Source organism: Cygnus atratus, chromosome 5, assembly GCF_013377495.2.
Source record: "Cygnus atratus isolate AKBS03 ecotype Queensland, Australia chromosome 5, CAtr_DNAZoo_HiC_assembly, whole genome shotgun sequence".
Classification (NCBI taxonomy): Eukaryota; Metazoa; Chordata; class Aves; order Anseriformes; family Anatidae; genus Cygnus; species Cygnus atratus.
In genome coordinates, this window is record NC_066366.1 from 21,098,511 (window position 1) to 21,124,892 (window position 26,382).

The window sequence follows — 26,382 nt, forward strand, 5'->3', positions numbered from 1 at the left end:
ACATGAAGGCAGATCTCCCACTAGATAGCTTATCCTCTGGTGACTGGCTTGCAATCTGAGCTCCTTCTCTCAAGCTGTTTCATCTGGCTGTAATAACCGAATACACACTGAGCAATATGAAGCACAGGAACAACTCTTCAACCTAAAAGTTTAAAGAACCCGCAGGAGACTGACTTATATTTCATTCCCAAGGTTCAATTTAAATTAAAGAAAAAAAACACAATAGAGATAGCATCATGAAATCTTTTAGCTCACTTCCTACAGCTTCATACTTAGAACATTTTCCTGGGAAACTGATTCCAACCAGTCATCCAGTGTGATTATCTGCACATGGTGTGAAGAAGTGATCACCTCTTATTCCATGACAGAAAAAATAGTTGTTCAATGCAAAGTCATGACTCTCTGAGGAGACATCTACCTCTGAGCTGAAGGAAGGAGTTCGAGGTCATGTTTAAATTACAGCTTTAATTTTGTCACAGTTTTGGTTTTGGAAGTTTTGTTTAAGCAGCTCCTTGCTCAACATGCTGGACTCCATCAAATATATTTTAAACCTCTGTGCCCCTGGAATTTGAGATTATCAATTCTAGAGGGCAGGAAGGCTTTTGAAGTTACTTAGCAACCTTGAGCAATACTGTCCTGTTCTCTTATACTCTCCCATTCTCCTGCTTTGCTGCTCTAGAAGAAGTGTAGATCAAGATAAACATTAGAAATTTCACAGCTATTCAAAGTTTTTAATACTCATTTACTTCTCTCCCTGCATATTATCAGGTGGTCCAGCAACTTAACATTTCCCATCATCCTGCCTCTGCCAGTCTCCACAACTCTTTCCATACCCAGAAGTACACTGTAGCATTACGATTAATAAAAGTTAAGAAAAAATCTAAGCAAAGACACTTCAGTATGACACAAAGAAAATAATGCTGTAAATGTTGTATGTTTTGCTACTGCCCTGTTCAAAAAACTACATACACTTTGGCTTCTGAAAACCCTCCTACTGCTACCCTCAACCATGGTCATATCTACCCGAACTGTGCATGCCTCTCCACAAGCATTAGCATGCCTCTGAGCTGAAGCACTGCCTTCTTTAGCCTGTTCTCGCCACCTGTAAAAAGCATCTGCTTTGTAATCTCTGCTCCTTTCACTTAATTAGGGTTTCTTCTTCAACTATTCATTTATCCTGTAGAAGTATCATAACAATAAAACAAAATAATCCCCATCAGATATGTAAAATCACTAGCTTTTTGTTTACAAGAGGAGTATCCAGGGGTGTAGGCAGTCTGCTAGTATTTTCTTTTTTTGTGTGTGTTTTTGGTGGTGGTGGTGTTTTTCTGTTTATTATTTTGATGTATGCTTTTTTTTAAGCTTTTAAAAACACCAGTAAAAATGCAATAGCCAAAAGGCTAAACAGAGGTGAGTAGTGTGCGGTACAGATGCTCTTCAGTGGAAGGAACAATTCTTTCTGAATAGAATCATAATGGTCACAAACAAGGGAAAAATATGTAATTTTAAAAGCTTAGGCCGATTTCTCAAGAAGTGAAGTTTTTAGGAGGCTCTAGGCAAAATAACGTAGCTGCTTTAACTCTAAAAAGAAGAAACTGCAACAACTGCCTGGCTCGCTACTTCTGTGGACTGTCCTGCAGTTTCAGCTTCAGTAAAGCGAAGCACGTAAGAGAACCCTGATCCAAAGCAAACAGCTGTCCTTTGACAGTATATGCAAGATACCCTGCATGGGCCAGAGCAAAGGTGACAGTCATTTGTCAGGGAAAAATCTGTACAGGAAATAGTGCTAGCAGGCAACTTGGAAGCAGGGCCAGGCATTGCTCAGAAAGCTCCCTTCTGATAAGGCTAAAAACCCAGCTGTCAGCTGCCTCCAGCTGCAGACAAAGAACCACAGGAGTCACTGTTTGGGAGAGATGGAACTTCAGAGGGAGAAGGAAAAGAGACCACAATTGCACAGAAGGGCAGCTTTAACTGCTCTGCCATGCCCCACTGTACCTTAGGGACAGGCTGCCCACAGGCAAAGGTCTGCAGCAAGCAGGGTGGAAACAGCTGGACATTGGGATGGAGAGAGCAACCCTGCAAGTCCCTGAAGTAATAACGCATGGTGTTGGTCCCCAATCTTGTTAGCCAGCTGTGACAGCCAGGTAGGAGTTTATGTTCCTCCTGTTCCTGGGTTTCAGACTGCTCTCTGAAATATGGATGCTTTTTCTAAATTAATGGAAACACCAGCTGAGCATGAGGCCACAGCGTGCCAGAAAGGAGCACACACTGCCAGGGATCTTGCTTCTGAGTAACAAATATATTATGCAAGTGGCAGGAGCAATGGGGCATATTGCAAAGATAGGAAGAGAAGAAGAGAATCATATATGCAAACAGTTCGCAAGCATTAACTTTGTGTTTGTATATATAAAACAGGTTAAGAGAAGCCAATTTTTTTTCCAAGTACAAATACAAAGACAAATCTGTTTGTTTAGATTAACAGAAGACTGACTAACATAGCTTTGACAAAAACTTTCCGTAAGTGCTTTCCAATATACACAAAACCAGCATCACACTGGTCTATGTTTGCAGTAAAGCTTTAATGAGAAAACATACCAGACTTCACATAGCTGGTAAATTTTGCTCACACAAACACAACTGAACCTCTTAAAAGCCTTAGCTTGCTTTCTTTGAAACATACTCCTATCAGGCAAGAAATTGTGGGCCACCATAGCACATAGGCAACACACCAAAGAAGAAAAAAAACAAATCCTCAAACTGGCAACATTTGGCTTCATACACAAATAGGTCATTCTCTGATGAAACTGCACCTTATCTTTATAACTATAAGCTGCTTGCATATAAATTATCTGCATCAAAATGAAATTCAAGACAAGAAACCTTCATATACACAACTTGAATTCAAGGCAATAAGGATAGTTCATTTTATGGAGCAGTTACCAAACAATAAAGATTAACTAATGAATTGATTTGGAGGGGGCGGGGGGGATAAAAGACTTCTGTAAGGGAACTGGAACACTACATTGTAATACCAATTAGATAAATAACAGGTGGTAGGCAAAGAAATTCTCTGCCAACTTCAGCATTACAAAGAAGGGAACAGATCCTCACCATGGGTTCTCTTAGGCACAGCGTAATTCTTAAAAGCAGGACCACTTCTCTGAATGTGTTTAACCAAACTTCACTGGAGCATTTCAAGTTTGTTTCGATACCTTATATTTCAACAGAATTTGAAAGGCAGGAAAAGGCAGAAAAAAATGCATTCAGATTTTCATAGGAAAACTCCACCAAAAAAAGACCTTTTTGTTTTCTTAAAGAAAAATGAAGGTGATATGTCACAAACTTGCCCATACATACATGTGCGCTTCACCTGTTGTTTGTGAAATAAAGCAACTCAGCCTGCTCCACAAATAGAACAGTCTGTAAGTGCACGTGCAAAAAGGATGATAACAGCCCAGCTGACAAACAGCTCTAACCTGATAGTATATCCTTGTCCTTACTTATGAACTCTAACCAAACAAGTTTATGGAAAAGCACAAAATGTTTATTGCAGTAGGGCACGAAATTCAGCTATTAGAATAATAACCAAGTATTTGCATCAAATCTTCAGCATAGTTTCCTTTTCTCATCAAATCTAAAATCACAGACAAAAAAAGCAGTATTAGTTTAATTCTACTAAGTACTATTTATGACAATTGGTATTCTCATTGATTTTCTAATTAATCACATTTCTAAAAGCAAGAAAGCCTTTGGAAGGTCTGACTTCTGAAAAGGGAAAGGAGAGGTATTTAATTATATAAGCAGCTTTTTTGCAACACTGACATTGGTGCTGAGTCTACAGAAGAGTTACAGGATATCCACACATATCATGCTTGTCTAATGTTTAATGGATCTGAATTTTGGAAATTGGTTGGAGGTAGAGAATGAAATAAACCACAGGAACTATTTCAGCTGTATTTTCTATGGAGAGTGGTTTGGGGGAAGTTATACGACCTGTAATGATAAAAGAGTTTTTACTTCAACAAAAGTAAACCAATAATTTTGAGCTTAAATACTTGCATAAAGAGGAAATTCTTAGGGAATTGAATGTTCCATCAAGAAGCATGCAGTCTGAGGCTAGAATGCTGTTTTGTGATACGAGAAATCTTGTGCTTTTTGTGAGACGCTTTTTCCTCTTTGTTATTTTCACAACTGCAAAGGGATCATCAAAACATAGGAAACTACATTCCTGCTCTCATTTCAGTGCTGAGCGCAAGAATTAGCCTTGGAAATTTCAAGGAGCAATGCATGGCAAACTGTAACTAACTCTTAAATTTCACTGACAAGACCATGCTTTCTGACCAGCTTGGGAAGCAGAAACACACCCGTGGCATAATAAGCCTCCTGCAATACCACGTTCTTACTTTTTCACGCTTCAGTATTGTTTTCAAGTATTTTTAAAGATGCTAAAACATTTAAAAGAAATTCTCTATTATTATTAGCACTAAAAAAAAAATCTGTATTTTCTTTCACAAGGATTTCATTTTTTCAAAAAAGCTGTTTCTTCCCCCCGCCCCCGCTCCCCAAAAAAAAAATCCAGAGAAAGTTTAGTCTGAGCCATTTATCCATCTGGAAAACTTCACGTCAAAATGATGAACTTTCATCAAGGTTTTATACACCACTTCACACAGATAACCAGAAAAGTCTGCCCTCATATAAATGCTTTTATATCTTCATGTGACCATCCAGGCACAAGTAAACAGGTCTTGTACAGGTCAACATCTTAAATTTTCTTAGATTGTATTTTTGTTTGAATGGGTACAACTTACATATCTGCAATATTTTCAACATCTTAAGTATGTTGCTGCGACCTGGCTAATCCTACTCCGCACAATCACCAGATAGCCACTAGATGAGTTAAATGACTAGGCTTTTTATCAAATTTTTGCAAAACTACAAGCTAAACATACAAGAGAGTGAAAGAGACTTCAGAGTGGAAGAAAAGGAGTAAGCTCAAAAAAAAAAACCATAACCCCCTTTGAGGTTGATCCTCAGAAACAATTAGGTTAATAGAGGCACACTGATTTGCTCCACTTGCAGAACTGGTTCAAGCTTGTCTTTAAAGATGCAAGAGAAACACACTGAACTTTGTTCCTACCTGGACCTTGTTCCCAATCATACCCCATTCCTAGCTAAAATTGCAGCGACAAACACACACCACGGTCCTGGGATTACAATGCTGCCAGTACTTTTCCTAGTAGAGTTGAGAACTACCCGGATCTCATTTCCTATAGTCTTAGTGGTGATTTTTTGTCTTACAATCTCATCAGAATATTCATATATACCTGGTTCTCTGTTCTGCATCATAGCTTTAGCTACAAATCCAAGCCTGCACACACCACCATCTTCAGCGGTTTCTTAGCACTTGACTCTTCTGATGAGTCAGAGACTACTGCTCTGGGTGGTATCCAACCTGCAATTTGAACATAATAGATTTCCAGCATGGCTTAAGCATAGAAAAAGCATTCTGGGATCACCATCACTGCACATGTAGCTATTGAACATGACCAGAAATATGCATGTGCTGTCTGCATTTTCACCACTTTTGCTGCACTAGTGTAAATAGCACATAGATATCACTGATTAAAATGCTAGCGGCTGGTCTATGCCAACGTTCCTGTAAATGCTAATACGAACACAGCTACAGTAGAGGGAAATAGAAAGAATTAAGTAAATAAAGCTTGAGATAAAGAACACATTCCCTTTTAAAAACAGTTTTCAGTGAGAGTTAATTTTGGCTTTTATACAGCTGTTATCCAAGCATACCTTCTGTTCAACACAAACCTTTCTTACTGAAGTTAGTACTTCACCACACTCCAGTAACAAGTTAAGAGAAGTATCTGGGGCTGGTGCCCATACCCACTGTGCTGACAGACCCATGGCTGAGAATATTTGAGGAATACAGTAACGGAGAAAAATTAGAAGGCATTAATTACTGCAGCAAGTTAAGAAACAGGTAGGTACGTTAGTAGTTAAATAATAACGGAAAGCAAATCCTGCTTTTATTATAATCTCATTTTGTTGATGAAATTAGAGCCTGGAGAATTATGGCTTTCCACTCTCGACTTTCAGACGTTCAAGAGAGAATTGAAGCTGGGAAAGACATTAGGTGCAGAAACTGCTGCTGTTAGACAGAACCATGTGTAAAAAGTAGCGCAAGCAAAGCAGAAGGTACAAATACAGGTATACATGCTTGTGCATTCAGTACACGTGCTTTCTAAAATCAACACCAGCACTGAGGAATTTTCAGAAAGACCCTAAGTATTAAGGCCACTATCACCTATGCCACTAATCAAATCAGGAACTTTTCAGAGTAATCATATATGCAAACAGTGATCAGTAACTTTTCAAGGACTGCAGGCCTACAATACCATCGCATGTTGAAAGGATGCGACAGAACCATTCATCTCTGGTTCCTAGTGCTTTTTGTTAAACTCACAAAACCTCCTATGGAGGAATCTCTGTATAAGTCACCAGACAATACGGAACACTTCAAAGGAGAATCCTGAAAAGCCTCTATCCTTTTCCAATCTGGAACTCACAGAAAGTGACATTTTGGTCACACAGTGCAACTGCTGCCTCAGTTACCACCAGGATGGTTTCTAGCTACTGCAGGGTCCCTGCCCTGCCGCCAGCACAGCCGTTCCCGATTTCCATTTACCATCTCTTATCCTGTTCTGTGGTCAAACTGGTTCCAACAGTTTTTGAGCAAAGAGTCCAAGCCTACATCTCAGGTAAATAAAGAGCCAGCATTTCCTCTTTACTGGAGCACAGTAAAATCACAGGGCAGAATTTCTCCTCCGCTTCCAGACAGAATAAAAAAGTTCTGTTACATTGCTTTTCACAAAACCCTGCTCCAGCCCAAACAAGATGTGCCTACAGGACCAAGCGTGTCAGCAACGGGAACAAGAGTGCTTTGAGAAAAGAAAAATGGCTAGAGGCAAGCTGCTGCAGGAGCTACAAAGAGAACAGACAACAAGTCAAACCAGCTCCTGGAGCAGCACAGCAGCCAGGGCTGGGCTGCAGCTGAGCAGGTGCTGCAGGAGGATGTAGCAAACCACCTTGCCCTTTATCGCAGTAAGGAGAGGGAGAGGAGAAAAGGCAATGCTGACAACAGCTGAGGAAACAGCAACCCAGGGAAATGCTGAAGCACCTGCTTGGCAGCAAACAGGCAGCAGCAGAAAGTACCCACCATGGTGAAATAGGACAGGGTTATGCTATTGTATCACACCTCCAATTCACTTTCTACCTTAATTACAATTAATTTTCAAGGTCCTAACAGAAATCCATGGCCTTCCACACTGCTGCTCTGGCAGTAATAAGGATTAAAATCAATCCTTTCTTCCTTCAGCTCCCCACCAGGAGCAAACATATGGCTTTTGAGAGAGTTTGCCTCATTTCCCATCTGCCAGTGACCAAACTGCAGGTGGTGAAGCGAAGCATTGTCACCCCTCTATGAGAAGAGGCGAAGAGATGTTCTCAAAGAAGAATGAACTGACTCATTGAGCAAAGATTTTTAAATAAGGAAAAATTTTTAGTACACCAGAATTTTCCATGTTACATGTGTATACATATGTATGCATAGGTGCATTCATTGGGGTTTCATATAAGTTTTCTATCAGCTTGTGCTATGATAACCTTGTCCTCTGCAACTGAAAATTCCTCTTTTCCAATAGAGCACAAAGTGTAAATTCTTATACAGTGAATTTTCACTTAAAGCAATTAGTCACTGTTTTCAAGATTCTTTTTTGTCATTACTTTAGTTTCTTGCAGGCACCACATCTGGTCATGTATGAGGTGGACACTCCAATCGCCCATGCTGCACATCCTCAAGCTCGTGAGTTTGATTACTCCAAAAGTAGCCATATTCCCCTAGTAATAAGTCCCATTGATAGATTAATTTATTGCCTTGAGTACTCCACTAACACAGCATTACTGCTTTAGCGGCCTGAGCTCACCATATTATATAGTGCAAACCTATTAAGTCCACTTAATGTTATTTCAGGGTTTCTATATTGCATTTCATTATAAAAATGCCAGTGCCAGACTTGTCCTGGGACTCTTACAAATATGCATTCCAGGTTTTAGGAAAACCATTAAAGCATTATTCTAACTTTACTTATTTATATCCTGATACTCAGATGTGCATCTTTTAAAAATATGCACAAACATACAACAAATATTTTAGCCCAAGCCACGTTATCCAAGCTCTAACCAGCCACAGCTTGAATATTGCCCCGCTTGGAGCTTTCAGAATGTCAGTTTTGCAAGAAGCTGAAGATTTGTATAATTTAGGAGCAAGCTATTAAAGGACCCTCCCTACTTACCCAGTTCTCCAACATTCCTAAAGGAATTCGCTCTTTAAGACCTCCATAAAAAACAATGCACTGAAACCTGCATTAATTCTATTGACAGTAATGGAAGTCATCAAGAGCTAAGTGACTTGTATAGATTTAGATTGCTAGCTCAATTATCAGTGGTTCTAATTCCAGACTGTAATGCATTTTGTGCCAGTCCAAACTCATTCACTGAGCAGCAGCCATTACTTCTTACTTCATGGAATTAAACCAAGGGTACTCTGAATGAAAGGTGATGGTGGTGAAAACAAAAATAAAGCAGGCAGCTGCAAGATAAATTCCAATCATTCAGAAGTTACACCTGCTACTTACATTTTTAGCAGAAATGAAGTTTGGTGAATGCCACTGTCTCACCTAAATCTCAAGAGAGAATAAAATTAGAAACAATCCTTCTTACGCTCAGTAGCCACCACAATATTTCCTAAGGTAAGGGGTTTCATTGACGTAAGAAATTTATGATGGTAGTAAATCTCACAGAACCAATAGATAGCAGCACACACGAGAAGTGAAAATGTCTTCTAGTATTTTATTTTTCATATAAGATAGGTCAGAAATGCCACATGAATGAGCTCCCATAGTACTTCAAAATTTCCAAATGCAGAAAAACATAAATAGAGAGCAAAGTAGGACAAAACTTCCCAGAAATTCACATCTCTGATTGTTTTGAGGCCCAAACAAATATTTAGGCTAATCCACGTCATCCATAGGATTTTTTCTCCCCTTTTGAGAAGACTGATTATTTTGATACCAAATAGCTTGAAAAGACCAGCATCTTTTTGTATACATTAAAGTTGCAGACTTCAAAGCTATTAATTTTTAGCTGCACTTCAATTTGTCACTTAAGTTTGCAAAATAAAAACGCAATGACAGAATTAAAAAGCTATCAGTGAAAGAGACTGGAATGGCTACCAACATGACCACTCTTTCAATTTTACTATTACTGCTGATTTTTATAGTCTGGAAGTGTTTTATTCTGAAAACTTTTACTCCTAGAAACATAGATGGTTCTGAATGAGGGAGATATTTTTTCTAAAAGATTAGAAAATTTGAGTGAAAGGGGTTGTAGATACATGGCCAGTGTTATACAGTTTTTGCTACTTTCATGTCACTTAACGTATCATCTATTGACCCCTGAATTGTCAGAATTTTTAGTCTCTTCATCGCTGACCGGAAATTTCTCTCAGAAGTGAGAAAATAAGACAAACTGCAAATCATTCTCCCTTGCTCTTTAACATTTATAAATAAACTTTTAACTGTAAGCCAGTGTACTAGAGAACAAGACTGATCAAAAATGCCAAAATGTGGTATTAGCTCTGTACCTACATTTCTCTGAATAAAGTAGATTAAGCTTTTGTGTGAGCCCTCCAAAATATCTTTCAGAATCTGTTTCTGAAAGATGGGAAAATTTTGAAACAAGGAAAATCTCTACAGCAAAATAAAATTCAACTTTTTTTGACCATTTTCTTATCACTTTGACCACCTATTATGATGCTTTATAGCACAATCATTCCTAGTGATTTCATATATATGTGAAAGTAAATATTGTTTTAAAAAGATCTTCAGAATGATTTCAAGGCAGGAAATTCAACAGAAATATAATTTTCCATCGATATCATAAGAAAAAAAAATATGATGAATCACTTCCATCTCATATTTCTGAAAGGAAAAAACGAAATTATATAAAATGTGCTGAGATGATTTAGCTGTGGTACATGCCTGTTAATGAACAAGTTGCAATAAACTTTGTCATAAGAAAGTTTAATTAATGGGAAACAGTTTTTTTCGGTCTTGTTCCAAGCAATTGTTTTTACCTCTGAAGGAATAAGGATCTTTAAATTCTGGCACACAAATGCATTGAAAAAAAAACTAGGTCTTACTATGGATAGGTCTTTGGGTAGTTGTACTAGTGACTTATGGTACTAGGTCAATATACATCCTCTCTGATATCTTGTCAAGAGTAAGTTTCAAGCTATTGAAGAAAATGGATTATTCCCCAGAGAAGAGAAAAGCATTTGCCTATTTGCATACAAAATTTGCTGAGAAAAGTATGCCTAACCTGTACACTCCAGATGTAAAAAACAAAATTTGAATCTCAATTTCACACACACAATGTCTTCTATGACAGAATTTTAATTTATATCTTCAATGGCTGTTTAAAAAGCTACTTTTATTATGTTTGGGTTTATTAAGCATATTACTATATTTGGGTTTATTAAGTAGATCATCACTCAGTACAGTGACCTAATAGTCCAGGAAAACAAGTTCCTAATATAGGATGCAAAGTCAGCATTGATTAAATTGAGCTCCATGCCAGAAGGAAGTTGCTATTATTTTCAGAAAATAACACAACAATTTGTATTAGTAGTTTGTGGTTTTGCAGATCCAAACAGCCTATTCTTTACATATAATATTTCGGTTCTTGCAAAGCCAGAAAAAACATTTCTTCAGTTCATTTTAAAAATCACAGTGCAGATCTTTAAGAAAGATCTTTCTCTGGATACTGATGCTAGAATAACTACAGTACAAATCTATTGTTTCATGATATGTACAGAATCACTGATAACAATCAAAGATAAAGGTTCTGTAGATACATGGAGTTTAATTGTTTTATCTGTTTCCATATTTATCTACTTATATTTCAGTTTATTCATCTATAGCAAAGCACTGAAATACAGGAAAAAATTATTGCATGTATTTTCTCCACCATTAAATATTCATTAGTTAATTGACTGAACACCCCCATAAAATTCGGTGGAGGATCCATCTTTGTCAGAGTTCGGGTAGTATTTTTGACTGCGAAACACATCTAAACAAAGAAGTGAAGAACAGAGGACAAGGTACCAAACGCATCATCATTTGCAGCATTACTTGAGTTTGTGAGCCTAATCATTTTAAACATGTCACATCTACCTTTAAATTTTATCAAATATTGACAAGATGAAATGTTGCTAAATTACCTTTTGTCATTTTTTGTTATTTCAGACAATGGAAAGTTGAATTCCAGAGATTTGAAAAAGTTAATAATGTCATCCTTTTAGCTAAGAGCTGTTCACATCTTAAAGGCTACCGAGGGTATTTCAGAGAGAACATTCCTTATTTAGCAGCTTTCTACATCACACCATTTCCTTCTTTCCACCCAGAAAATAGGTTTCATTTATGGTTTCAGTATGGTTCTCTGTTAATCTGTATAGCACAAAGGGAGAGTACAATATCTTTCTGGGTGGCAGTGATATGCTGATTAACTTACTCCTAATTACAGACGACTCCAACAATTTATTTTCTCAATGACTGGCTTCAAAGGATCCCTCAAATCAATGGGAACTGTGGTGGAAGCACGGTTGTTTTTTGTTTTTGTTTTTTTTTTTGATATATAACTATGTATTAAAGACTTAGTATTAATTGCAAGCTTATATATATAGGCCTAAAAAGCTTTGTAATAGGATATGCAGCATTTCACTCTTAAACCATTCATCCACATCTGGTGTAGCTTAGCAGTGACCTAAAATCATTACCGTATGAAGGCTCCTTTCTAAGTTATGCAAAATGAACCTACTTAGTCCAGTTTTTAAACTGAGGAAATATCCACATCACAAAAGACCCATTAAAACATCCTGCAGAGTCTCCAAGGATTTAAAAAATGAGCTTACTTAGCTGAAGTAAAATTTATTATTATGTTCTTAAATCGCTGCTGATTCATTTTCTGCATGCTGTAACCATACTGGATAATGCCATTAGATATATTTTGTTGCATATTGTACTTTAAACTTCTTAGGTTTATTCCCAATACGACTGGAAATAGTGCATCATACCCATTAGATGGCCACAGAGGAATTTGCAATGCTCACGTTATTTTGACAGGAGCCGAATGGAAGTCGGAGCCTGTGGAGTCTTTGAGCAGCAGTTAACTTGTGGCCTGGTTGTATCAGCTGTTAACTCATTCTCCCTCGGCCTCTTACAGCCCACAGCAAGCCCCTTCAGCTGGCAGCAACCCAATTCCCCTCTCTTTTACTTGAGCTATCTCTTACCGAACTCTTTCTTCCTTCTCTCTTCCCTTTATAACCCTCACCAGCTGGGTTGCCCCCAGCCACCCCCCTGTGTTGTGTTGGGCAGCAGGGTGCCCATGTGTCCCAGCACAGGGTTTGCCTCAAGCCCCCTGCCCTGCCTGTCCAAGCACCCAGAAGGCACCGACTCCTGTGTTCAGCAAGAACCACTGAAGAGAAATCTTTTTGGTAACCACTAGAACAAGCAACATTACACGGCAGACTTCTCTTCAAGGCAGAGCCAGGAAAGAACTCTTGTCAGAGGAGACATTTCATCCCCGGCTCCTGCATTAATAGAGGGACTTGGAAGCTACCATCCACTGCCACAGCTAGGAAGGATATCACAAGTCCCTTCTTCAAGCAACTGGCTTCTGTACTCACAGGAAAGGTCACACGTTCCTTTGGGTCCTATTTCTTTGTATACACAATGCAACTTTCTCACAGACTATTGGAAACACTTGACAAATCAGATGGACTCAAAGCTGAAATTCCCTGTCTCTCTGAAAGAGCACAAGTTCCTTTGCTGTCAGGGTATTCATGTTTGCAACAAATTTTTGGAGACAACCTTCTTTAAAAAAAAGGTAATAATAATAAAATATCTGACTTGTCAATAACTGATAGAGCAGCTACCTAATAGGGCTGTTGTTAAAGATCACACAGGAGCTCACATCACAGACCATGAATATCCTCTCACACACCTGACAGTATGGGTCGTTCCTTTGCAGGCCTGCACTCAGACACACACACTCTGTGTTTGGGAGCAGGGAGGAGATACTTGGAACTTCTGTGTGCATCCTTGTATGACTTCATCTGCCAAGTCTCTCTTTCCAACAGTGTTCAGAATAACAACACCAATAACCATAGCAATATAAAACCAGTACCAAAACAGATCACAAATATTGTGTTCAGCTTATTTGCTCTTAGGGTCTACAAAAGTAGCCAACATCTGCTGGACCTACTGCTAGGCGCGTCCAAAGTTGGGTTGAGCTACCTTAGCAGATAGCACTGTGCAGCTTAGGACTAGTGCTTTTACCACCCACTTATTTTGTCACTGTTGTCCCGCTTTGTCATTAAATAAGACTTTGTTCTCAGAAGCTATCATAAATAATTCCTGTAAATTCACATTTTAGGTTTGTAATCAAGCTTTAACTCAAAAGAACTCACTAGCAACTGATGTGAAACTTGGCTTCCTGTACAAGAAAATTCTGGTATTTGGTATTAGAAATCTTTCACATTTCAAATAAGAGCAAAACAATATCAAGCAGACTAGCCCTTCTATGAAAAAAAATCAATGAATTTTTGAATCTCACTTTCAAACCACAGAAATCTTACTTGGCCTTCCAGAAAATAAAGTCATCCATCTCTAAAGCTCTTGGCACGTTCCTGAAAACTTTGTTTCAAAATGTTTCAAAAACTTAGCCAGGATAAAATATTTCAAATTTCGTAAAATTTTTGCAAAGAATTCAAGTTGACTTCTTGAAAAATGAATTTAAAACCCAGCTGTGTAATATTACCCATGCTCAGTTCTTAACCAGTTTTCTAGCACATAAGAAATACTCTAGCACTCCAGAACACTACAGCAGAAACTTGGACTTCACAGATGATACCAAGAGCATTTTTGGTTTTTGGCAGAAAACAGAGGAGCAAGTTTATTCCCAGATCTTTACGGCAACCCAACCCTTTTTCAAACCTTTGAACCTCACGTGAGGCACATGCATTTCAAAACGTTTTTCCCCTTCCAAGGATTCTGCTTCCGCTCATTCACTTTACCACATGACACTTTCCTAAGGGAAAATAAAACAAAAAGATAACCATCCCCACAACATGAGCAGATTCCCAGCTTGACACTCATTAATGACTCCAATAAGCCTTGGATAAGACCCACAGGCTTATCTTTCCATTTTAAGTGAAACACGAGAAGTCAACAGGAGCAGAGTTAGCACCAAGAGCTAAACACCTGAGGCAAGTTTCAGTGGCATACGAGAACGAGTCCAGAGGAGGGCCTCGAGGATGATCAGAGGGCTGGAGCACCTCTCCTATGAAAAGAGGTTGAGGGAGTTGGGGTTGTTCAGCCCGGAGAAGGGAAGGCTCTGGGGAGGCCTTATAGTGGCCTTCCAGTGCCTAAAAGGGTCTACAAAAAAGCCAGGGAGGGACTCTTTGTCGGGAGCATAGCGATAGGACAAGGAGTAACGGTTTTAAACTGAAAAAGGGTAAGTTTAGGTTAGATATTAGGAAGAAATTATTTACTCAGAGGGTGGTGAGGCCCCATCTCTGGAGTTGTTCAAGGCCAGGTTGGATGGGGCTTTGGGCAACCTGGTCTGGTGGGAGGCATCCTGCCCACGGTAGGGGGGATGGAAGCAGAGGGTCTTTACGGTCCCTTTCAACCCAAACCATTCCATGATTCTATGAAACATGAAGATTTGTATCAAATTGATGATAAATTGAGCTACATCTACATTTTTACATATCCTCTAAAGAGTCACTGAACCAAAGTTCGTTATTGGAGCAGTGCCTATTTCAACCCATTTGAATCTAAGTTTGATCTGTGGTATTTGAAAGATACATCTTGGAAGATACTTAAAATGCCACAGACAAACTGCAGCAAACTGTTGCTGAAGTTTAACCAACTTGGGAGTGACCTGATTACAAGTAATGCAACGATTCACAGAGGTTTCACTGCCATAAACAATAACATAGGAATAGTATACTACTAAGTACTTTTAAGTACAAATTCCATGTGAAGATATTTCAGGATTTCTTGAAACAGTTTTTGGATGGAAATTTGAACCATTTCTACGACACATTCCATTTACCCATTCATTCTCTAGGCTTTGTTGATCACTGTTGCATTTCCATTTTAGCAAATATAAACTAATTTACTAAATTATACGTAAAACACATGTATTAAAATTAAGTGCTTGTTTACGATTTGTCTGAACACAGAACTAAACAATAGCAGAAAATCCATTTTCATTTGGCCTTTTAATCATCAGTACATTTCTGTGTGAAATTTAAATTGTAGACAAAGATGTTCACTTTTGGCTTTAATAAAAAGGCTGAGCTTTGGTTATCATGCAGCTAGTAGTTATGAACCACAAATAAGAAGAGGAAGGCTTTAATAGAGTCTTGTAGCACAGGTCATATTTTCCCTCACTTTCAGTAAAACGCTTTGAAAGGCTGGGGAAAAAGCACTGTGTATCCTGGCTCAGGAGATAACCACCTTTAAGGATTCTAGGCATAGATCATTACTTCTCATAAAAGGGTTTAATCTACCAAAATGATTCTTGTCCTGGTTCCCTGCAGGGAGGAGGGGAATCTTGGACTTCCTTCCACTAGGCTGTCAGGATATACTATTTTGCTGATCCAACAGTCTTCAAGTACCAAATGCTAATCAGCCCAAGACACACTAATTATAATCCCCGAGGCTTTCTCCAGTCTAAGAAAATATTGTTAAAAAAATAAAACTCAGAGCCCTCCCCACACCAGCATATTTCCTGGTTCCAAATGCTATCAAGTTTCACTTTCAGAAGCTCGCAGATTGGGTGTGGAGTGGGAAATACCCCCTCACAAACTCAGGGTTTGCTGAGGTTGTGAACAACTCTACCTTCACTGTGGTTCTCCCATAACAATGAAAACACCAGACACATCAAAGAACATTTCTCAGAATTGTAATTCATCTTTACATACATGATTAGTTTGACTGCCCAGAGTCTGAACTTGTCAGGGATTAGCTATAACCATAAGACATTGGTTTGTAAAAATGCTACAAAAAAAAAAAACTTTTCACACTGCAGCAACAATTAGCACCCAACAAGAACACTGAGAAACACACAATTTGATTTAAAAGCCATTCAGACAAAGCTTAAGAAAAAAATGCTGTTAGAAAAGTGTTTAACACTAATTTTAGGTGCTGAGACTATATTACCTTGCTTTATTTATTATATTACACACACAGATTTTTATTTATTTTTTTTTTTTAAAAAAGATGAATACGTGATTCAAAGCTGCATGCCAGTACACAGGTCAAGGAAGACTAAACTGAATGAATTCTAAACAATACAGGTCAACCATGGGGTCTACTATTACTTTTTACCACTCTTGAAATGCCTTTCTTGTCATGTTGCTCTTACTTGGCCTATTGGCGCACGAATTGAAACTTAACATCCTTAGCTCACTTGATGGTTACAGCTAATCTGGTTTCTATAAATAAATACATATTTATTAGACTGGAAAGAGAGCTATCTCCAGAACCCCGGTCAGCCTAATTTGGAACAGATGTTAGCCCTGTGCATTGTACAACTCAGGTTAATGCACATCCATCAGTCATAAGCTGTTTTGGGTTGTTTGTTCTGTGACCAAAAATAACCTAGACAAAATGGGTTTCACGCAGATCAGCGATAGGCATTTTAATGAGTCAGCAATGGCTGAGAACTGAGAAGACAGCTTTTTATGCAATAATTCTTCTCAAGCTCTAATTATGGAAAGAAGCCCTTCAAGAGCATGGAAAAGCCTGGTGGATCTCCCTTCTTCCCCAAAAAGAACTAATTTACTTTTGTAGCAAAATAATATGCATGTATGGCCTCGAGATTTTCAGAGAAGGTGCTGCTACCTCTCTGTTAATACAGAAATCACTTAAACTCAGACAGTGGAGATACATGCCCAGTCTTTTCAAACTTAATTGTGGAATTAGGCTTATACTTTCATTAAGCAGGGTTAACTGTTTGACAAACGCTACTTACAAAAAGTAATTTTTGTGTTGCCAAAAACAGCAGACTGGCCTTTGGTAAGTCTTCTCCTGTGCAATCCTTTATCCCAGGATAAAAATCCCAGAAGCTAGATTCCTTCCTTTAGATTTTCACATTTTACTTTCAGCACCCACATCTGCCTGCTCTTTGCCAATGTTCCCTTGGGCCATTCCGGCTGGCATCTGCTGCTGTCTTGCCTCACTACATGTATACAATCAAATTAGATATGCACATGTGTGTAGTGTCATCCAGCATTTGCGGAGTGCTTTACAAAGGCGATCAGTATCACTACGTCCATTCAGCAGGTGAAGAACAGGAGGCACAGGTTCAGAAACAATTTGCAAGGGGCACATTCACTATCAGAGCCAGAAAGAGACTCCAGGTCTGCTTCCAGTACCACAGGATGCTTGCTGCTCAAGCCTGCATTTCTCATTAACACTGCTTCTCCAACCAGCTGTTATTGTATGCCACCTTACATTAAAATTCAAATCAAGCAAGTCCTCGCACCAGTTTCAGTACATTTTCATTAAAAGTACAGAAGGGAGAGCATCTGAGATCTTTAGCCCACCCCAACATTAATCTAGTACTAGTGTTCAACACAACTCACTACGTAGAGCTTCAACTTGCTAACATCTTTCTCCTTTCTCCATATCGTCCCTTTAAATGTAAGGGGGAACAATAGGAATTTAAGGGGGATTTAGCCCATTTGATCAAAGTGACTTTACAAGTTACAATAAAGGATCACATATATGGGACCAACAAGTTAAACTGGAGACCCAATCTAATTCAAAATAGCACGATGAAACTGAGTAAAACAAATAATTACAAAGTGATCTGCATAATTCACAGAAAACCAGAAACAAGCCTCTCAGTTAATTTAAAGGGTTACCTAAAAAAAAAAACTATTACATCATAAACAGGTGCCAAGCACTTGTAGGGTTAAAATTGTTTCCTTCTAGGAGAACAGTCATCACTGCTGCTGATATACCTCTGTTCCTATGTCATGCACAAAGCATATTTGGACTCCCCTTCTCCAGATGCAAGGAAAATGAAAGTCCCCTAATTTGTTTTCCAGGTTATCAACGCATGAGGTCAGCAAAAACTAAACTGGGGTGTTATTGTTAATGACCTAGTAAAATACTAAGACAAAGTTTTGAGAAGGAACAAGACTAGATGGCACATTAAGGACCTATAAAATATAATACCCTGCATATTTTAACAACTGACCCTTAAAATGGCAACTTTCTTATCTGCTGTGTCACTGCCTCAGCAACACCCCCTAGACATGCTGAAATCTGACAGATAGCAGCCATTTCTACCTGAAGCTATCAGTTCGTTGTAGGTTTGTTTGTATGTGGCAATCAAAATCCAATTTATCATTCTCATAAGATTTATGTTTTGGGAGACCAGCAGTGCAGATTGGAGCGCAAGACTGATACATACTTACTTCTTGGTACAGCAGTGCCCTGGCCAGGGAATTGGCCTCCTCAGCAGGAATAGCTGTTTCTAAACATGATCTAACACACTTGAAAATTGTAAGCAGCCTAGAGTAGCCACATTAAACAGCTTTGAAAGACATCCTCGTTTGAAAACATTCTGTCAGTAGCACTCAGCTTTGAAGTCCAGCTCTCCACGATGAAAACAAAGTGTTGAAAAAAGTCTCTCTCTACTTTTGTCACTGCTAACTAATATTTTGAGTTTCCTGAAGGCTCATCTTGCAATATCAAATTAAAAACCATCTTACCCAGTTCTCAGGCAATACCTGGCTTTGTATTCAGTGCAAATTCTATCAGCCCTTAACAAATACCTGTCAAAAAACTGTAATTGTTTACTGAAAGGACAAACAATACAAGTTGCCTGTTCAGCCTTCTTTTTAAGGGGGCTCAGTTACAGGCATCTAAGGTTGCACTTTGCAATGCAAACCAAACATTTCTCCTTACATTCCAACTTTCTACCTAACAAACCTAATATTTCACTAAGGAGGTATTTGGCCGTCTTAGACTTCAACATCTATTTTGTTGAAATATTTTTACTTACTCCCTTGGCAGTAGTCTACCACAGCAACCTGTCAAACAGAGGACAAGCACTTATCTAGTTGGACAAAGGAAACACTGTTTTACAACTTGTAAAACAAGTGCTCTACATTTATTTTAAATAAGCAATGTGCAGAACTTCTTCTTCTCTGTTGCCAACTAAGCATAGGAAGCTCTGGCTTCCAGCAACAAAGGGGTAAATTTTTATTATTTACTTGGTTTGAAACAGTAAGCTGTTTGCCTAAAATGACTGGCAAGCAGGTTCTCTGCTTTTGAAAGACTAGAATGTCCCCAAGCTAACCATGTTAAGATGCATCCTAATTTAGATCAGGTAGCAATTATTGTCTCAAGTCCCTTGAGCTTTTCTGCATCTCTAATGTGGGCTAGTCTTATACAGGACATTCAACTGGAAAAGCAAAAACAAGCAAAAGGAAAAAGAAGTCAACCCACAGAAATCAGAAACACAAACAAGAAAGTGCAAAGACAGAGATAAAAGATTCTTCTGTTTGAAGAGCTGTACTAGAAATAAGAAAAACAGCTGCTTCTCCCAGGTCTAGCAAAGGTTTTCCAAGAAACTCGGGGAAGTTACTTATCTCTTAGAGTACAAATTCCTCATCTATAAAAATCACAAAAACAGGTTCTCTCCGTTTAAACTAAAAATTAATGCAATCTACTCAGGAAAGGGATCACAATTTCTTATATATATATATATATATATATATATATATATATATATATATATATATATATATATATATATATATATATATATAAAATATGTATGCATAGCCCCTAGCACTATAAAGGTCCTATTCAAATTTTGGTGCAGATATCTGAATTGTTTTGTTATTTTAAAACATAGTAATACACCCAAAGTCCCATAAGCTCTCTCTAAAAAGTAGTTTATGAAAAGTTATACAGTGACAGTCCAGAGGAAATGCATTTTTTTCCCCCAAGAGAATATAAAAAAAAGACAGCTGGGTATAAGAGCAATTTCAGGATTAACATTCAGGAACTGAAAGCTGAAATAGCAAGTAAGATACAGATCAAGTCAATAGGCAATAGAATTGAGCGGAAGCTGAAAATGAGAAATGCAAGTCTAATGTAATGTGCAAGGAGGAGTTATGGAGGTGGAGTGAATTTTAATACTGAAGAAATGACTTGGATACAAGTTTTTAACCCGAAGAGAAAATGCTGTGAAAATGACACAGCAAAAAAAAAAAAAAAGTGGGCGGGGGTGGATGAACCATACCAAAAAGTCACAGCAAAGAGGAAAACAAACAACTTGCTTTCTATTCAGATACATGCCTCCTTTATTTTATCCATACACCAAGCTAGAATGCAATTAATATAATTCTCTGACAGTTCATGCAGCTAATTCATGTCTGCATCCTAATCCTGAAACTATGACAATATCCCATTTACAAGACAATCATTACAATCGTAATAGATTTATAGTTAGACTGAAAACAGAACTAGTCGTTGCAGTTGAGCGCTTCCTCACCTGAAAGCCAGGCCCTCTTTTAGTACAACCTAAGGGTAACAAAGGCTGTCTTTTTTAAGTGTGCCAGCTCCCCCAGGACACTGTACCGTGGGGGCTGAGAAATCTATTTCACGGAGCTATTTCCTCCTGGAATTCACTCTCAGGTGAAAGATCTCTTTGCCAAAGAGACGGAGCACATTTTTAAGTGGTAGATATTTCAGCTATATGCTTAGTATGCTTGGTGTGTGTAAAAAAAGTTGACTTGCAGCACCATCAGTGCACCAGCGTTTCTGGGTCTGTGCTCAGCTTCGTGAAGTCCGGCTGCCACACAGGGGGTCCTGTGGTTCCCCTCACACTGCGTTTTGTAGTGCCTCACCCCAAAACAGTCATCTGGAGAGCTGACTACCTGCCCTGGCTGCTCTTAACAGTTCTAAAAGCCACAGGGCTGACAAAGGAAGGACGGTGTCATTACAATCCATAGGATTCATCCTCTACCCTTGGCTTTGAAGGCACTGCTTTCCATAGGACACAATTATTACCCCACAGGCTGGAGAGCATTTCACTTACATTTTAAAAGTATCTTAATTTCTAGGAGCTTTAAAGACATTCACTCGCCAGACAAGAGAGTTCCTTGTTGACTGGCACAAGGACTGAATACTGGACAAACAGCAGGAGGAGATGGCATTTTAGCCAAGCTGGCCAGGGCAAGCCCATATCTGACACGTGCCATGAGAATTGAGAGTTCACACAGAGCAGAGAGGATTTCTGGCTTTAAATGTCTCGCCTGGAAGTGCCAGACATTGTAAACTGCACAGAACTGATTTTTTTGACCTTGGAGGGATGCAAAGCTGAGTCAGCCTTGCTGGGATTCAGAGTACCCGACACTAGGTATTAGAAACGCGTGCTTCAGCCGTGGAACAGGAAGGGAAAAGCTATCCATGGGTTGGTAGTTTTTATCTTTCTCCACCACCCTCTTCCCTTTTCCCCACGAAGCAAAGCTTTGCTGGAGACATTTCAGGAATGAAGAAAATTTTGCTTCAGGAACGCACATTTTGGTACTCAAAAATTTTGGAGAGGACCCTTCCTATGTACTATACATATCACTAGCATAACACCACTGACGTAGTTAAAACCACTATGGTCATACCAAGCCAGTTAGTGGATTTAAGTGTTTTTACACCTCATGTGACAGCAGTGAAGGGCAGTTAGGTGCTTTTATTTTGAAGTCAATAGAAAACATTAGATATAAAACTGAACATGGGGAAGAAAATGCCCCACATGCCTCTTACATAAGAGAAAGGAGTAACAACATAGGAGCCCACTCAACAGACAGGGAGCCTTTAAGATAGGGGCAGCATATACAATTTTTATTTTCTGCTCCTAGAATCTGCCTTAATGCGTGGCTCCCTCCAGCAAAAGGGCCAAGCAGAAAGCACTTTTCTCCCCGCTCATCCACCAAAATATTAATATTCAGACACATGAATGCAAAGATGGTTAAAGGATCATCTTGAAACTAATTTATCATTTAGCTTTATCCCAGTAACGAGTGCAATGTCTCAGTCTACATACACGTACTTCACTACATAGCATAGGCCATACTTGAAATGCAAAATAAAAATATATTTCCGAATACAAACATAGCATCTTATATTTTTTTTCGTTCCATTCTGACCAGCTGAACCTCCCCCAGAAGCTAGTATAGAGGGGAAAAAAAAGCATTCAAAAAAAAAAAAAACACACAAACCCATCACAAAAACAAGTCAAGCCCAAAATGCTGTTTTTCTTCCATGACACAGCAGTAATTTTTACAGAACTAGGACACAGCAAAGGATTTATTTTTCTTTTGAATTCCTAAAATATCTTTTAAGGAAATATTTCACTGACATTTGGGAAGGCCACCAGTCCTAATCAATGCCTGAACACTTCCAATAGAGAGGACTCATTTGCTTTGACTTGCCAGGGATGAGTTTCTGGGCACAGCCCCATTCCAGACCTACTGTGATGACACAGACCCATCGCTGTTCTACTGCTACATCACATACAGAAGGTAAAGACTAGAGCATAGGGTTCCTTCAACTCATCTTTAAAGAAGAAAGAAGGCTTCCCTCCACTGAGGACATGCTCTGATTCCTGCTCAAGGGACTTTCCATCGCTGTATGCTGGTAAAACAAATCCACAAAGTGTTAAGATTGTACCAACTTCCATTGCTGGAGCTGGGTTTTGCCACCAGCTCCCACAGCTGTTTTGGGAGGAATCAAGCTAATGCTTCTCTCTACATTCAGTGCTAACCTATGTAGGAACCATTTTATTGATGCTATGATAAAATCCTTTAGCAAAGCGAAGATTAAAGGGTTACATCCCTTCAGTTCATGAGTATACGCCCATCTCCAACCACTTGTCAGTATGAAACTGCATATGCAAAGAAGTGCTTACCACATCAAGTGTCCAAATTCAGCTATTCAGGGGAGGAATACTTGCATTTTCAAAATGTTTTACCTTCTGTAAGGATGATTCAATAAATCCAGTAGTGGAACAAAACTGAAAACAACACAGCTTTCCTACTGCTGAATGCAGTCTCACACAGAACTGTTCCAATTATGAATATACCTCAACAGGAATTGAAACTGTATTACATCTGAAGGGTTTCTGCATTCAGTCATACTCTGACTCAGGCAATCAGGTTTGCTCTTCATAGAAAGACCCTCTTCATCACTCCACACTCTTCCATAGCCTCCCACACAGACCTCAGTGAAATACTTGGGCGCATATGAAAGTGAGGCATCCTCTAATCAAGGCATTCAGCTGGAGTCAGAAGCAGCTGAGATGTTCACCAAGAAACTAATAATATCATTGCAGCTCCATTATTAGCAGGTGTTTCCCAGGGCAAACAATACTGTGAGAGAAGGGAGTGGAAGAGTAACAGGGACTTTATATATGTAATATGTATTTATATAATATACATAATAAAATAAAATATTATAAAATATAAAACAATATATATTTATATAATATATACATTTGGAAAACAACAATTTTCTTCTTCATTATGGAAAAGGAGGGGACAACCTACCCCAGAGGCTTCATGGCAGATCATCTATTCACAAATACTGTCAAAAGTTTTCCTCAATGTTTACCACAAGATAAAAATGTCAAGTTTTGTGGTAATGTAAAATACACCGATATCAATAATGGCATAATATGTCACCCCAGCATGTCTAATGCTCACCCCTTATTAAGGACTCTGATGTTCCCTAAAGCTGGGAGCTCAATGCATTGCTCACCAGCTCACTCCACACCTGTGATTGTGCCATCAGCTGTCCCGCCCTCCCTCTTGCTAACTCATACCTTCCGAGTTTGCCTGATGAGAGCACAGCAGACCACTGCTTTCATATTGTAGACACCTCACTGATAAATAAAGCAACATCATTCTATGTTCACTTACAAGCATTTGCTTTGTGTTTTTCAGTACGGGAGGAAAATTAAACAAAAAAGCAATTAATGTACCCATACCACACTGAAAATAGCACGAGATGCAGAGCAGACTGTCTGATTAAAATATAGAAGCTCCATTCCAGCTTGTGCCAGACAAGACCATATCTATCCCTATGAAAAATAATCAGATCTCATTATATTTAGCACTCCATACTTGATAAAGTATAAGGGACTAAAAGCCACAATAAATGAAGACATCACTAAAAGATTAGTAGTTGCTATTTTTTTCTTGCTGCACTTTTCAAATATAAACTACACAGGCAGAACAGAGCCAGAGACCACTCCCTAATTCCTAGTGGACATATTGGTCAATTAAAATGACATGTGTCTGGTCTTTTCTTTCCTTCTAACAGCAAGCAGCTGAAAGACAATCTTTTAAACATGCAAAAACAATTAACAGTGTTATATACCATCCAGCAGGATTAAGTCAAAGCAAAAATCAGCCTGGCCTCCAGAAGCTAGACATCAATACAAAAATAAACAAATACTGTACGCTGTAAAGAGTTGCTAAATATCATGGACATGTTTCTAACCAATTTACTAAACATGAAAGATACACATTTTCTTCCCATCTTAAAGGTGGAAGCCTTTATAATCATTCATATTCTTATTTTATGAATAGCAAAAGCCCTCAGAATGTCTGAATCTTTGGCTGCACCTTTTACTGCAGTTGCAGCAGAAAAAAAAAAAAGACTTGCTTTCCTTCCAGTAATAGATCTGAAATTCACTAAACTCTTATTACAGAGCATTATACAAACAGAGAGAAAGACAGACAGGAGAAAAGCTAATAGCTACTGCACTTTCAAAACACCTGGTTATTGTTTGACAATCATTTTGCTTTTTTAAGGATACTAACAGAAATAGGATAGTACTGAACCATGTTTTAAATCAATACAGTGCCAGTCGCCAGCACTGATAAATGATGTATTTTCTGGACTATTTTGGTAATGGAAGGCCGCTGGAATAAATAGGTGATATTCATGGTATTGAAAGATAGCAGGTTAAGAGAAGAGCTACACGTACAAGAAATACTTAAATAAAGAGACTGGGAAAAGAACAAGCTACCTTTATGGCATTAAAACTGAAAACAGCTATTCTTTTCATTTAAGCATAGCAGACTGTAACCACTTCAATTGGATTGTGAAATTAAAATCTATTCTCTGCAAATCTTCAGTGTAACATTGCAAATTCAAAGACAAGTCTAAATATTCAGACCAAGTGCATTTTCTGTAGGCCTTTGTCTTAGCCTGTCTGCCTGAAAAATAATATTTAGGCATGCAGCATCTTTTCTCGGCATGATTTTCACAAGGCAAAACCCACACATTCTCATATTAGGAAAACCTCATAAAACAGGAAAAATAATGGTGCAATTAAGACCAGCGCAGCATTTTGCACTTACCGTGTCCTGTTCAAATCATCCTCTTTTGATGTTTACGGCACATCTGTAGGATGCAATACTAGGAGGTGCCTTCTGTGACCTGCTGCATGATGCTGTGACATCAGTTCAGATGATGCAGCTCATTATGGGAAAGACTGCTGTTGCTATGGCAACCGGGATGTGAGACGAATCCTTACTGCATTTCCAGGGGAGCCCGAGACAATACGGAAGCCCTTTAAAGAAACAGACAAAACGCAAACAGGCTGTTAAAGTACTGTGCCACGGATCTGGGAGTCCATGTTCGAGTACACGCCTTTTATCAAGCAACGTTTTCGACAAATTATTCCAGCATGGTGATACCGAATCAAGATGTGCGAGCTACACGTGATTCCCATATTTAAAACTTAATATTGTATGTATCGATTTAAGGACAAATTTTACCAGTCAAATTTCTTTATTTTAAATAAGGCTCTCTTAAATGATAAAGCCAGTAGTTTGATTTTAACAGCAGGGCTGTACAGACGATTGCTATTTTACAGTATTTTAAGATATTTTAAGAAGTGTGCATCTTCCCCCTGCCCCACCCTGCTCCTACATCCAATCTGTCATTTAAGAAAAAAAAATATCTCGTTGCCAGGGAAAAAAGCACCCGGTACTTCAAAGCGATCACATTTCACACTGTTGGGTGAATGACAATGAGTTTGTTTTTTTTTTTTAAAAAAAAAAAAAAAAAAAAAAAGGCTTTTTATTCACAAGAGTGTGAAGAAGTTTCTAGCCAGCCAAGTAAAAATCTCCTTATCATTTTTCAACTGGAT

General features: G+C 38.6%; 1 protein-coding gene across 1 annotated transcript in view; it reads right to left on the bottom strand.

The window, feature by feature from the left end:
• The window catches only part of AKAP6 (A-kinase anchoring protein 6), a 271,026-nt gene extending 245,299 nt beyond the window's left edge, over positions 1-25,727 (bottom strand). Inside the window, exon 1 of the mRNA XM_050710844.1 lies at positions 25,589-25,727. The gene's annotated coding sequence lies outside the window, so the exon portion shown is untranslated. The remainder of the gene's footprint in view (positions 1-25,588) is intronic.
• Between the last annotated feature and the right edge of the window lie 655 nt (positions 25,728-26,382).